The sequence below is a fragment of the Nylanderia fulva genome, unplaced genomic scaffold (assembly GCF_048542155.1).
Source record: "Nylanderia fulva isolate GAGA-0341 unplaced genomic scaffold, ASM4854215v1 Scaffold10, whole genome shotgun sequence".
Lineage (NCBI taxonomy): Eukaryota > Metazoa > Arthropoda > Insecta > Hymenoptera > Formicidae > Nylanderia > Nylanderia fulva.
This window is the reverse complement of record NW_028189193.1, coordinates 778,824-792,286: the sequence shown is the minus strand read 5'-3', so window position 1 is coordinate 792,286 and position 13,463 is coordinate 778,824.

Here is a 13,463-nt window from a genome sequence, read left to right as displayed (position 1 = left end):
CCGTCCGTAAAATTGCAAATAATTAAGATTTGGTCGATGCGAGAGCGCGAAACGTAATAACGTCGCGCGGGTTGTTTCGCAGCCGCACTTCGCGGCTACGATTGTCAAGTGCCGACGTTTTTCTCGCTCCTTGAGAACTAAATAAACGACACTTGTTTCAATATAGAATGCAAACATACGCATTTCTACTATTGCTCGGAATTGCAAGGAAGTCAGTTTGATTTTCATCAAAAATCAGCACGTCGGTTCTTTCTATCGTAACCTTATGAAATGATATTTGATTGTAATCAAACGGCGAACCCATCTTCGTCGACATAACTCGAGGCGATCCCTCGCCAGTATGTCGGCACAATGGTACATATCGGTAATTAGAATGTAAAGTTAATAGGTGAAATTACTCGCTCGAGTCAAAGCCAAGCGCGGTGAACACAAATTATAAACCCTCCCGCGTTGTCGGTAACCACTTTGGCATATACGAACGCTGCCGAAGCTGCCATTACCCAGCAATTTGGCATCATCCGCGAGACATCAGAAGAACCAAAAATATACTTAGTTGTCGCACACACGAATAAACATAATCAGCCCTCGTTCTCGGGACCACTTCGGGGTACCGCGATCAAATCCGCGCAGCCTTGCGTGAAAAAGGGATGGAATGAGAGACGAGCTAGGCGCATCGTAAAAGGAAAAGTGTATTTTCAGTAAGTAATTTACGCTCTGGCGAACAAAGCACACTTGTTGTAACTGTGAAATAACGGATGTAATTCTTAGATTATATAAAAGGATATTCGATATTACATATGTGCGACTGTTCGATCGTTAGCAAAGTATTATAATTGCGTATTATATTTATTATCGACAAAATGTGGAAAGAAACATATATTTCGCGTCGACGAATAAGTATTTTGTTCGTAAAGGCAGTTTTATAGGCTCGCGTCAAGATGATAAGAAACGAATTAAAATTACATACAAGTTAGCCCGATAATGTGCACGTGAAGCAACGCGTTTTCGCAACATTTGTTGATTCCGAAGCGCGTGTTGGAACTCACCATCTCGCTTCGTTGCGGAAACTTTGTTTCCAACCTTCCACCCTTTGACCTCTCCCTCACATTCCTCCTTCTCTTCTCCTTCTCGCGGCACGAGATTATCCCGTACAAATTGGCCGTGGCTTTTTTTTTTAATTTACACTTGCTCTGCAACCTCTCGGTCGTTCTTTCGTGCTGCGACAAGTCGATGGGTGGTGGGTTATAACCCCGTTCGTCGCGGATATATATATACATATATATATATATATACACATACACATATATATATATATATATATATACGCCGAGAGTTTTGTGATATTTCTTAATTAAATATAGCCTCAAGTTAAAAATGAAATTAAACAGAAGGCAGTGTTTTTTTGCCGGCTCGACCGTGTCTCGTTTCCACCCTCGGCGAACAGAATCCTTTCCATTCGGACTGTTTCTCGGCCCGACAATGGTGAATAAGGTTACCCAGTCGCTTCGCAGCTTCGACCAACCCCCTCTCGCTTTCTGCGGACCACCCGCTATACATATTTCACGTCGAAATAATTAAACGCCGCCGGACCGCGAGTCGAGTCGCCCCGAGGTCGAGTGGAGCCGAGTCGCAATTATTAATTAGGTCGCAGTCACCTCGATCTCAACTCTCGATTTTCTGATAAGGTCGACTGACCATTGGCCTCGGATAAATTTTAATAAGCTTTCTGGAAAGATACAAATTACAGCTTATGTATTTACTGAAATTTTCGCAGTTGCTGACTTGTTTCTTTCTATCTTATATCTAAATTGTTATTTGTCAAAATTTATTACTTTTGCGGTATTATTAAATATGTTTGTAATATGTCTTATTATCCTAATATTATTATATTAATTAATTATAATCTATTTTTTGAAGAGAGAGAGAGAGAAAGGATGCCTATAATATATTATATATTATAGATAATAATCCTTAAGGTTCGCCAGTAATAATTAATAGAAATCTTTCCTCAATGGTAAAAGTCGACCAAAACTGGCAATCTTTTTTTTTGTATGATTTACAAATGTTCTTCTTGATCTTGATCCACGATTTAAGCATCACCGACATTTGCATACTGAATTTCTCCGCCACATACTTAAAATAGCCTCTTTGTACAACCACCATAGTAAGATCTTGGTGTAATAAAACAGATAATAATCCTTAAGGTTCGCCAGTAATAATTAATAAAAATCTTTCCTCAATGGTAAAAGTCGACCAAAATTGGCAATCATGACTTTTACCATTGAGGAAAGATTTTTATTATATATCATATCTATATTAATCTACGATATTCCAGGTGGAAATTATTTACTTTGCGATATATGGGACTGTGCAAAACGAGTCGTGCGATCGCTAGTGGAATCCTCCGTCTTGGTAATTTGTGCGCCAATTTGGGGGAGAGCCCTGACGCTCGCGTATAACGCTAATTCTCGGAGATACTGTCAACCCGACGGCGATTATCAATTGCCTTGTCAATTACATCCCGTCCAGGGACGACGCGCACATGCTGGTAGAGACCCCGCCGCCCTCTTCTTCCTACTAGCGGGCCGAATCTCGAGCTCGGCCTGATCGCAACGAGTTATTTAATTACCACGATCTATCACCAGGTGTCAGCTTCCAGTCTATAATGCATGATCGATCGTAGAGCTCGGCCTTCCTCCTTCAACCCTTTGCTCCCTCACTTCGGAAAATGTGCGTACATTTGTGAGGGTCGTGCGTGTATGTGAATGTAATAGATGACGTATACGAGATTCGTTAGGAAAGATTTGATATTTCTTTTTACTTTTACGTTTGTAGCTTTATATCGTGATTTCAAACATATGAATATTTTTCGCGATGAATTCTAGACAATTTTCATGGTAAAATATTTCGAAATTTAAAGATTTCGCGAAGAATATATACGCAGAGCGTAAGGGTTGTAAAAATATTTGTCAAAAAGCGCACGAGAGTAAGTTTCACGCCTCTGTATCTCGCATTCGTCTCCAGAATGTGTTTCACCTATTTGTCAAACCAAAAGTGTCCGCCTTATTCCACGCACGTCGCGCCCGAAACGTACCCTCGAAAATGCGTCGAACGCGCGGGCGTTCTACTTAATCCTTAATTATCTCGTGTAAATCTTAATTCCTTCGTCCCGGCAAAGCGTCGTTAACTACGCCCAACGGTAAACACAGTATTTCGGACGTGAAACTTTTAAAGGAAGGAAACGAGGAAGGGATCGATTAAGGTATAACTTCCATTAAGGTAACTCTCGATTGGGAGGTAAGGATGGCAACGAGGTACGACATAGAACGCGATCCTGGGCCCGTCTTTTTCATCGCCATTTTTATCGGCACGGATAAGACGGCCGGAGCTAATTCGCATTCCCCTTGATGTCTGGCGGAGTTAACGGTTTTAAGGGATGAAACGCGTATAGATCGGTTGGCGGCTGCGAGCGAGTAGGGACGCTAAAGAAGAGAACGAGAGGAGATGGCCGAGGCGAAGCAAGAAATTGATATAGCATACGAAAATGAATTGCCCCTTTGCCGAAGAATGTTCCACGGCAATCTGCCCTGCGTCTCGCTTTTTATGCCTTTTATGCTCATTTTCAATTTCCCTTCCCAGCTCGTCCCTCGCGGGGCTCGACGACGCCCCCAGGTTTCCCATAAAACCTCGCGGTATTACAATACCTTGTCGAGCCTCTATCCCCGCCGGCACCCTTCGCGTCGATAACTGGATGAATACAAACGGACGCATTATCGGTGTCAAGGCTCGCGTCTCCTTCGTGAAAAAGACGTTTCGCCGCTACAGATCGCGTCACGTATCCCAGGGTTTAACGAGACATTGATATTTATTCGAGTAGTATTTTCCGAATTTCTTTACGATAATTATTATCGCTTTACAAAATTTAAAAAAGTTAAATAACATCGCCATTATTTATACTTTATGCAACAAACTATAGGTTCTTTATTTTTTGATTTTTAAAAAATCTTGATATGTTTTAGAGATATTTATAAGGATAAAATTCGCAAAGAGATGTATCTCACTGATTATTTTTATTTTTTACACATATAGTAGACGGAGTCCTGAATCACGTGTGTATTTTAAATTACATTGCCGACTCTTTTAATTTCCGAAATATATGACTTCAAATTTTTCTATTTTTTAAACTTCAAAAATATTTTAATTAATAAATAGTAATGCATGTGTTTCTCTAAACATTTTCATCAAAATATTTTATACATATTTCGCCACAGAATTGTATATTAATGTAGCGAATAATGAACATAATGTAAATTTTCTTTGGCACTTTCGTCTCCTTTAATTTGTAAGAATAAGATCTCGTCCTGTCAAAATTATTAATGCACATTGGTATTCAAATATGGATGTCGCGCGAACACTCCAATTCCGATTAAAATGTATCCGACGAGCGGAGATAAAGATCCGATTCGAATTTGAAACGACATTCTAGTAGTAGAGAGGGTCCCGAAGAAGATAAATTTCAGTCGAGAGGCGACACGGAATCAGGAATCTGGCGCGTTTCTCGAGCAATCGTTGCTGGCGCGAGATAGGGCCGCGTTCGTTCTGTTGCTTATTTGTCGCCGGAGAGACGAAACGAGTCGGGGAGGAAAATGGCGAGTCTGGTTTAAGAACGGGGGAGGCTCGTGCTCGATACCGTGCAAATAACACTCGCAGACGACGAGCTTCTCTCTCTCTCTGTTCCGCGGAGGACCCTCGGGATCCTTCGTTCGCATCGAACCTCCCTTTCGATGCTCTTGTAGATGCTATCGACTCGTACGACCAAACGAAGGGATTCGTGACGCTTTCCGATAAGATCGTACAAATATAAACGTTGCGAGAGGAAAACTATCGCTGGATTTGCACGAAATTTAGAAGCGTGTGCCTTTCGGATTATATAATATGGCAATTGATCGATTGAATCCTTGAAGGTGATTCTTTCGAATTAATCTCGCTAATCTGGCAAGAACGTATAGCAAGCTATTCCGAAAAGACATCACTTAACGCGTAGATTGGGGACGTTGAACGAAAAAAAAAAAAAAGAGAAATGAGAATTCTCTCTTCCTCCCTCTCTCATTCATATAAATCGTTCGTTGTGCAACGCCGCTACACACGCGTATCTCTTACGTCTGGGCGAACGGCGGAAGAACACAAAGCTAATGCAATTTTGCAATTACACCAGGTTCGCCCATTCCCTGCCCGTCCTGGAGCCGTCGAGGGGTGCAGAGGAACGCCCGCGGATACCGTTGCCCTTTCCTACCCCTCGGTATCCTCCTCGCGAACAACGCGAGAATATTTAAATTTCGTTTCGTTTCCGCGTCGTTATTCTTTCATCCGTGCCGCTGCGGCTCGGCCGGTGATTAATTGGCGAATCCAATCGCCGAGTGTGGAATCTACGTACGCTGTCTCATAGTCGCTAACTTGGCAGACGCAAGATGGATCCTACTTATTTGCCGTTGAATAAAATGCAATACCGCATTTCCTTTTTTCTTTTCTTTTTTTTTACATTTACCGAGCGCAGGATCGTATTTTTCCATCATTATCAATCGCAGGAATTCATTACCGAGACGTTCTTTCTTTCGCGATCTCCCAGTTTCCTTTTTTTCTCTCGAGTCCTTGCTCCGTGATTTTATCTGTTTTCTACGTTCTCGTCACGTTCGTCCTAGCGCGTTATCGGGATAATAAACCTCGGTAACGAGTAATAAATCCCACGATTATCATGATATACTGGACACCGTAGCGAGATTCATCCAGTATTCTTTCGTCTCCCCATTCGATCCCGATGCTCTCCTTTCGCCGGTCGGGCGAGAACTTTCCGAAGGATATGTAATAATCCGTCCCGCACAATTTTCCTCGCATCCGTGAGAGCTTCGTGACGGAAAGAGCGGGAAGGAATAAGGGAGAAGGAAGAGAGATTCGGCTCTCTCGCGCTGCTGTATTAGATTTGCTTTCTAGGACACTTTAATCAGAATGTACCTATGTAAATTTTTGAATACACATCCCCTCGTCTCTCCCGCGAGTGTTTGTATAGGTCAGGCGAAGGACTTTCCGTTGCAACCGTCGCCGTCGTCGCCATCGCCATCGCGTCCCGTGAATTAAAGAATTTGCAATTCTGAATTTCAGGTGATCGCATACATACGCCGTCCGGCTTTATCCGGCCGATGACTCGCCTTTCGTCCGTCGACCGCGACACGTTCTTTTGAAACAACGTGAATGTGCTACGAGATATTTATATTATGTTACAACCAAGCTCATTTTGTCGCATTTCTCCAGTTCCCTCTCTCCCACGCTTTTTATGCTTTCGTTTATGTTTCTTTCATCAATTTTCTTCTTTTTTTTTTTTCACCAGGAATCTTCGCTGGAGATAATTTCAGTACTTTCGTAAAGTTAACAATTTTTTGGTATAACGTATAAACAAATAGAAACAATACGCCAGTTTTTATTATAATCTCATCGTGAAGAGAGATTATGTCGTTAAGTTTGAAATGTTTTAATCGAGTTAATGTAGACTTCTCCAAAAAAAGTTCATCGTATGAAAGAGTCTATCTGGATTCGCAATCTTTGAGAACTCGTTTCTTCTAATAATATTAATCGATTAATTAATCGACAGATGAAAAGGAAGGAAGGTTTAAATTCTCGAAGAGACCTAATTTAAAGTATAAAATATATTAACGCTGCATTAATCACGGCAAACGCACGATCCTACAACGATACAATATTCCTCATATTTACAAAAGATTAGTTTAATTTTCTTTATTTCTGAATAATAAACTCGTTGAAACTCGTGTAAATATATTCAGCCTTGAATCTCCCGCTCGTGTCGATATATCTCGAGTGCAACGCACACACTCAAGAAAGGTGGAACGTCGACTGGTTAGGCACGAATTTCAAGATAAATTCCGACGGACAATTACGACATTTTAATTGCACAATACCCAGGCAGTGGGAAACGCAGGCGAGGCGAGGCGAGAGCGAAAAGAGAGGCGTCCGCGAGAGGGTGGAGACGGCGAGAAAGAGGAGAAAGACGGACACAGAGGATGCGCCGTGTGCGTGGGGGTGGGCCGGGGGATGGACGGACGCAAGAAATGACCGACCGAGCGCACACGCGTATAATTATAATAACATTACTTGACAGAGATGGCGGCGAGAGGCGAGCGCTCGGTCGGCCAGGCTCCGCCGAGCATTGAAATATTATACCTACCAAAGAGAAAATAATTAAAATTCAACCCTTGCGCTCGCTCGCATGCGTGTCCGTGTGGCGCACACACGCCAATTCATGCGCGCCTTCTACGTGGGGTAAACCGACCTCTCCCTTTTCCGCCTCCTCCCTTGCTCGTTCTCCAAGGATGGGGTTTCCCATATTTTTTCCAGCGCCCTAGGTAACAGGTATTCCGGAAACGTTTGTTCGTTACGTACGTGCTTCTGAGCGCCGTTGTAGTAAATAGAAAAAGCCCCGGACGTGTACCTTTCAAGTTGGATTATCGAGCCGGATGAATGCGCGCATTCACGATCGCGCACGGCTTGACTCTGACAGCATTATTGTTACGAAACGGTATCCAATATCCGCGTGTCGATGCTCTTCTGCGGTAATTGCCCCATTACGCGTTTCACCGATCTCCATAATTAATCGGTTTTCATTTCAATCGCTCTTCGCCGTTTCAAAGTAGAAATATGTAACAAATCTCGATTAAGAGGGCTATGTTAATATCAATTATCTCATCACAGAATTTTATCGAGAGAATTATCGTATATATGGTATACCTAACATCATTTTTTCATCGCCATCTGTGCGGACGATATTTCTCTTTCTTCTCGAAACAATAGAACCGCTCGATGACTTAATAATGAGCTCGGTCGATCGTTAGATATATACGTTCGATTCGACGTAACCGTCAGGAAATAAAGATCGAGTCTTGCGAAAAGGTGAGATGGACACGGTCGTCTTAATTGATATTTTAATGGACTCTGCGGAAAAAAGTACTTGAAAATCGAGGCTGTGCGACAGGATCGCGAGACAAAGGAATTAATGGAAGCCGCAGAGATCCTTCTACTTTAGCACGTTCGCGGACTCCCTCTTCCGTTTTCACGGCTATCAATAGCGTCGCCGAGAATTTGGGAGCCCCGTCAAACGCCGTCGGTTATAATTTATTCAAATTAGTCCGGGGATTATTCATGAAAAAGTTACGACGCGGAGGCGAGTCGACGTTCGACGGCGAACCCGCTCGATAATATCGCTTTATCTCTTTCCTACGAGATTAATATAGGTTTATTATACGACGCGGTTTCGTTGTTTTGTGCCATCCCGCGTGATTACTCGTAGATCAACGTAAAGGCAAAAAGCTACCTGCCTCGCCGAGCGAAACTTGCATAACTATTCGCGTTATCTTCCCGCGAGTGCGATAATACAAATCGTTCGATAACACTGGCGAAAAAAAAAGCTCGTAATTTTTATTAACTTAATCGAGTCGATGTATTTTAAGCCAATTTATAAGAATATATATTTCTATTTCTTCAAAGAGCGTAACACACGAGAGACCACCACCGATCAACAATCCATTCAACCGAGTATGATCGCCCATTTTGTTTTCTTTTTCGCGCGGGAACATCAACGGGCATTCCGACTCCGAGAATAATTATTCGCGCTCTTTAGAAGTGCAAAAACAAGGAGCACGCGAGCGCGAGCGAAGAGCGCTCGTTGACACGGGAGCGCGCGCAAGGCCGAATCACAGCGGCTCGTAACGGGTCGTACATTATGATTTAATGCTAACACTGTGGTAATGTCGTCAGAGAGACTCCTGCGTATAAATAATTCGCGTGTCCGGACACCCAACCCCGAGGACCGCGGGGTGGACGAGGGTGCAGAAAGAGCAAGCGGAGACGGAGGGAAGGAGCCGCGGGGGTTGGAGGGGCGGGGAAACGGCGAGTTTTTAATGCGGCATCTCTAGGGGCGACGAGGATTACCAAGGTTAAAAAGGAAGTTTTTAATAATTTTTCATTTTCTCTATATTTATTATCGCACGTTTCCTAACCGGGGGTGGGAAATAGGAGGATGGAAGGATGGGGAGTTGTTTTGTCGGAGACAATGGAGGGTTGGTAACGCCGGACCGTCGCGGGGGAGGTAAGGGACGGGATTTCACGATTGTCAGTTGTCGCTGTGAAATTTTAATTCGCCCTCTCCTGTGGGCTCTCCGCTTTTCCTTTTTTTATAATCGCTCTCCCTCGCGCTTCTCTCCCGATCTTAGCGCGTAAAAGCCATCGCAATCCCTCCATCCTAATCCGCAACGCGAAGTCATTTTTATAACGACGCGTCGGATGCTCGCGGAGATGTAGTGCCTTTCACGCGCAACGCTTCTCATTCATTTACATGGCGCATGGTGCATGTTGTTCGAAATTTCGCATTACGAAACCTAGCACACTGTTTCTCTCCACTTCTGTTTACATCGTTTTCTCTTCTGTCGCTTTTCCCCGCATACATATATATATATATATATATATATATATAACATATATATGGATGCTTAAGCACTTTACGCGTGTGTATCGAACGGAGATATCTTTTTCCACTGGAATGCCAAAATATACAGATTATTTGTGCCAAGATAAACGGAATTGCTTACTAAATCAGATGGCAAACACTAACGAGTAATTTCCAAGAGACAAACTCGCTGGGGAATACAATCGCGTTTGCCAATCAGCTTGATCGAAGAGGACGGAAAAACGCTGATGCGAGAAATTCCGTGTTCGTCCGTGCTAATTTGTCGCGAAGATCGTGAAATTGAAGCTGGCGCGGAGTCTCTTCTATTGGCTCGAAGCATTCCACCCTCATCCGGCCACTCTCCCTTCGCGATACGAAGCGTCCTATCGTATTTTCTACTAGCACCGTTCCGAATTACGAACGCCGGAAACCTTAGCGACATAAAGAGCGAGGCAAAGTCGGATAGCGGTTGAAAACTACGGGCGAGAGACATTTTTCAGTCGGATTAGATTAACGATCACGTTTTCGAGCAATCATTTCCTTCTTAATTATTCTATAACGCGTGTTTGTAAATTAAACTAGTAGTTCTCAGAATTAAAAGGTTAAAAATCATCGTAACGATAAGGATCTATTAAGCGCGAGGCTCAATAATATTTGCAAAAGAGCTTCCAGTTAATTATCAATCGCACAAAAAAGTAGGACGCGATATGTAACTACTCCATTAACAATCAGATTAACAATCACGTGTCATTAATTTATCACATTTTTATTTCTCTTTATGTTTTCGAGCAATCATTTCCTTCTTAATTATTCCAACGTGTGTTTGTAAATTAAAACAGTAGTTCTCAGAATTAAAAGGTTAAAAGATAAGGATCTATTAAGCGCGAGGCTCAATAATATTTGCAAAAGAGCTTCCAGTTAATTATCAATCGCACAAAAAGCAGGACGCGATATGTAACTACGCATTTACGCTGCCTGTATTGAATGTAAAGAGCAGAAATAATTATGTTTACGCAAAAAACCCGCCACGGATATCCTTTTCCATCTAGCAAGCTATACCCGCTTCGTTTCGTTCTCGTTTCAGACCTTCCATCTCTTTATCCTGAAATCCAGTGAGATATACTACCGGTGTATTAATCAGGAACGCAGGGCAACCTGCTTTATGAGTCTTGAAGTATCGCAAGTAGCAGGGGGGGAGGAGGAAGGAGCAGAGCGAAGACATCAATGTCAATAATAATTCATTGATTACTTAATTCATAGTTGCCATGACGACCGTCTCTCGCTTTTCCCTCGCCTCCAAGCTACTCTGTTTTTCTCGCTTCGACGAAGGAGAGTACATACCCCTTAAACTCATTTCACACGGAACGCGTCGATTATTTCCACGAGCAGTCCCGAATGAGAAACGACGCATCCTTCAATTTACACCATCGTAATTCATAGTTTCGGCGTAGTAAGCGAGTCGCTTAAAAACAAGAAAATGCGATCCTACACGTTCGACGTATCTCCGGAAGCGTCAGGCATTCTGTTGTGAAGGTCGCATTAGCCTTGCTTACGGGTTCGCAAGCAGGCAAGGAGAAACACGAAATGAATATTCAGAAGTTATTAGTCTGTAGTGAAATGTGACGGGGCTCACCCTTCTCGAAAACCACCCTGGCCTCCGCCAGCGTCGCCCACTCGGTATAGATTTTGCGATACATCCTGGCGGAAATGCGAGCGAGCGAGCGAGACACCCCGATCTGCTACTATATACTATGTAGAAGAAGGGGTTGAAACGGCAGGGATGAAATCGCGAAAGATGAGGAGGTTGCCGGATAGACGGGACTGGCGGGGCGTGAGGGTGATGGGCGAAAGGGGCTTTATGCATAAGCTAAGAAGCGCCATTGACGGGAACCGAGAAGAGTGTACATGTATATCTCCACTCTGCGTGTATATATAGCGGCGCACTTGATAAACAAGACTTTGGTAACACCCGTGTGACGTAACCCCGGCACGTCGCCGGAACTTGCCAAGTATAATCACACATCAGCGGTAAAGGTGTGTTCTGATTAAAGTCATACGAAAGTATTTCGTCGAATGATACGACGTGATGGTACATCCAATGAAACTTGGAATAATTTTACCATTCATTGCGCACGAGATAAGGATTTTGTAAGAGATTCACATTTTGCTCGCCATGCATATTCGTTCTTGATATACTTCCGCCAAATATGGAGAGTCCGTATAGTCAGAGTATATGAAAAATAAATTTCTGAAAGTATGAGAAATAAGATTTGTAACATTCATATCGTGAATATAACGAAATAATTAATAAAATTTAATGTTGATTCTATCTCCTCCGCGAGTTAACTTGCGATCGACGGAGAAACAAATGTCGGAGTAACAAACACCGGTTTACGTTAGTCGCTCCATCTCCTCGTGAAGTATCGCACGCCCACAGCCCGCAATGGAAATACGATCCACGAAACGTATACATAATACCAATGTGTCTCGACGGTATTTGTCGAGGAAGAGACGCGCGGACCGGATAGAGATCTCCGACAATCGTGTAAACGCCTTTACGAACGGCACCATCTTGGAAGAGCGTGTCGTGGCGCAGACGATATTCAAATGGCATCAATTTCTGCGAAATTGCTCCCTATATCTACCCGCAACCTGGATGCAGGCGCTCCCTTCCCGCGAGGAGACCGTATTGGCAGATAGCTACAGCATCGTTTTACAACCCCTTATCTGGATAAGTTACGGGCATTCTATTCGACGATTCTCTCTCGTCCGAAGTTACGTCGTCGAGGGTGTCATCGATTTCCATGGAAATCCCTGGTGCGTGTAACTCCTGTGCCAGATTGCTGCGCTGTCTTATCGCATTGGAACGGTCTAACAAAAAAATAGTCGATGCTATTTTTCATCGATTACCGCGATTACTTGATAAATATTATTAATATACGTGAAATATAGTTCTTCTCTTTTCTCGTTATATATATTATTTTGTAATAAATAACTCCGTCGATGAAAAGCAGCTGTAAAGCAAAATTTCACGCAACATATATAATATCCGATGAGTCGAAGAGTCAGTCAGTCAAGCTGCGGTAGCAATCTCGGAGGAGCCTCTCCGTTCCTTCTTTCACCTTGCCTTGTAGAAGAAACACCCGCGGGGCTCGGCAACTTTTTTTCATCAGCATTTTACGGTTATACCGGCGCATTAATAATGCACATGCTTAATATAAAGAGAAGCCCGCGAGTCTCCGTCTAATAAACTGGAAGAATGCTTTATAACCGTCCGCGGTTTTTTGGGTCGTCGAGGGGCGACCGACGGAGGTGGCGAAGGGTGCGCTGGAAGGCAAACTGAAGGGGGTGGCTTTCTTCTTTATACCCGCCAAACGGCCAATCTCTCCTCCGCGCGTCGAAGGAAAGTGGCCTAACTTTCCGGCGCTAAGAAGAGACAACGAACTCGTCGCACGATGTATCTCGTGGAAACGCGAGTCGTTAAAGCAGCTTCGTTCTTCCTCTCGTCAATTCTCGTGTATATATAACATTCCTTCCATTTCATCGTGAAAAATTTAATTTGTCGAAAATTTGTCAACTTCAGTCGACGGGAGAGACGAACAATGTGTCTTTTATCAATTTTGTAATTTAAATTTTCGTCAATTATATCAAACGCTTATTTAACATGCTTTTTGTCAGAAATTTCTGTCAAATAAAGAGAGACTAAATATATTTACTTGTGTTATCATTTATAAGAAGAAACTAGTCGAGTCATATCGGTGACGCGGCTGACGTAAATCACCTTTAACATAAAAATTTTCATATCCATCTTATACTTGAATGCCAAATGAATTTTTCCTTCTCCCCGGGTTGATTTCCGAGTTGCGAGCGAGAGGAGGCGCTCCAGATAGCGAAGGTGAGACTTTTTGAAAAATATGAGTTTAATAAAGAAGGTGGTATGATGTATGGCCTCGCG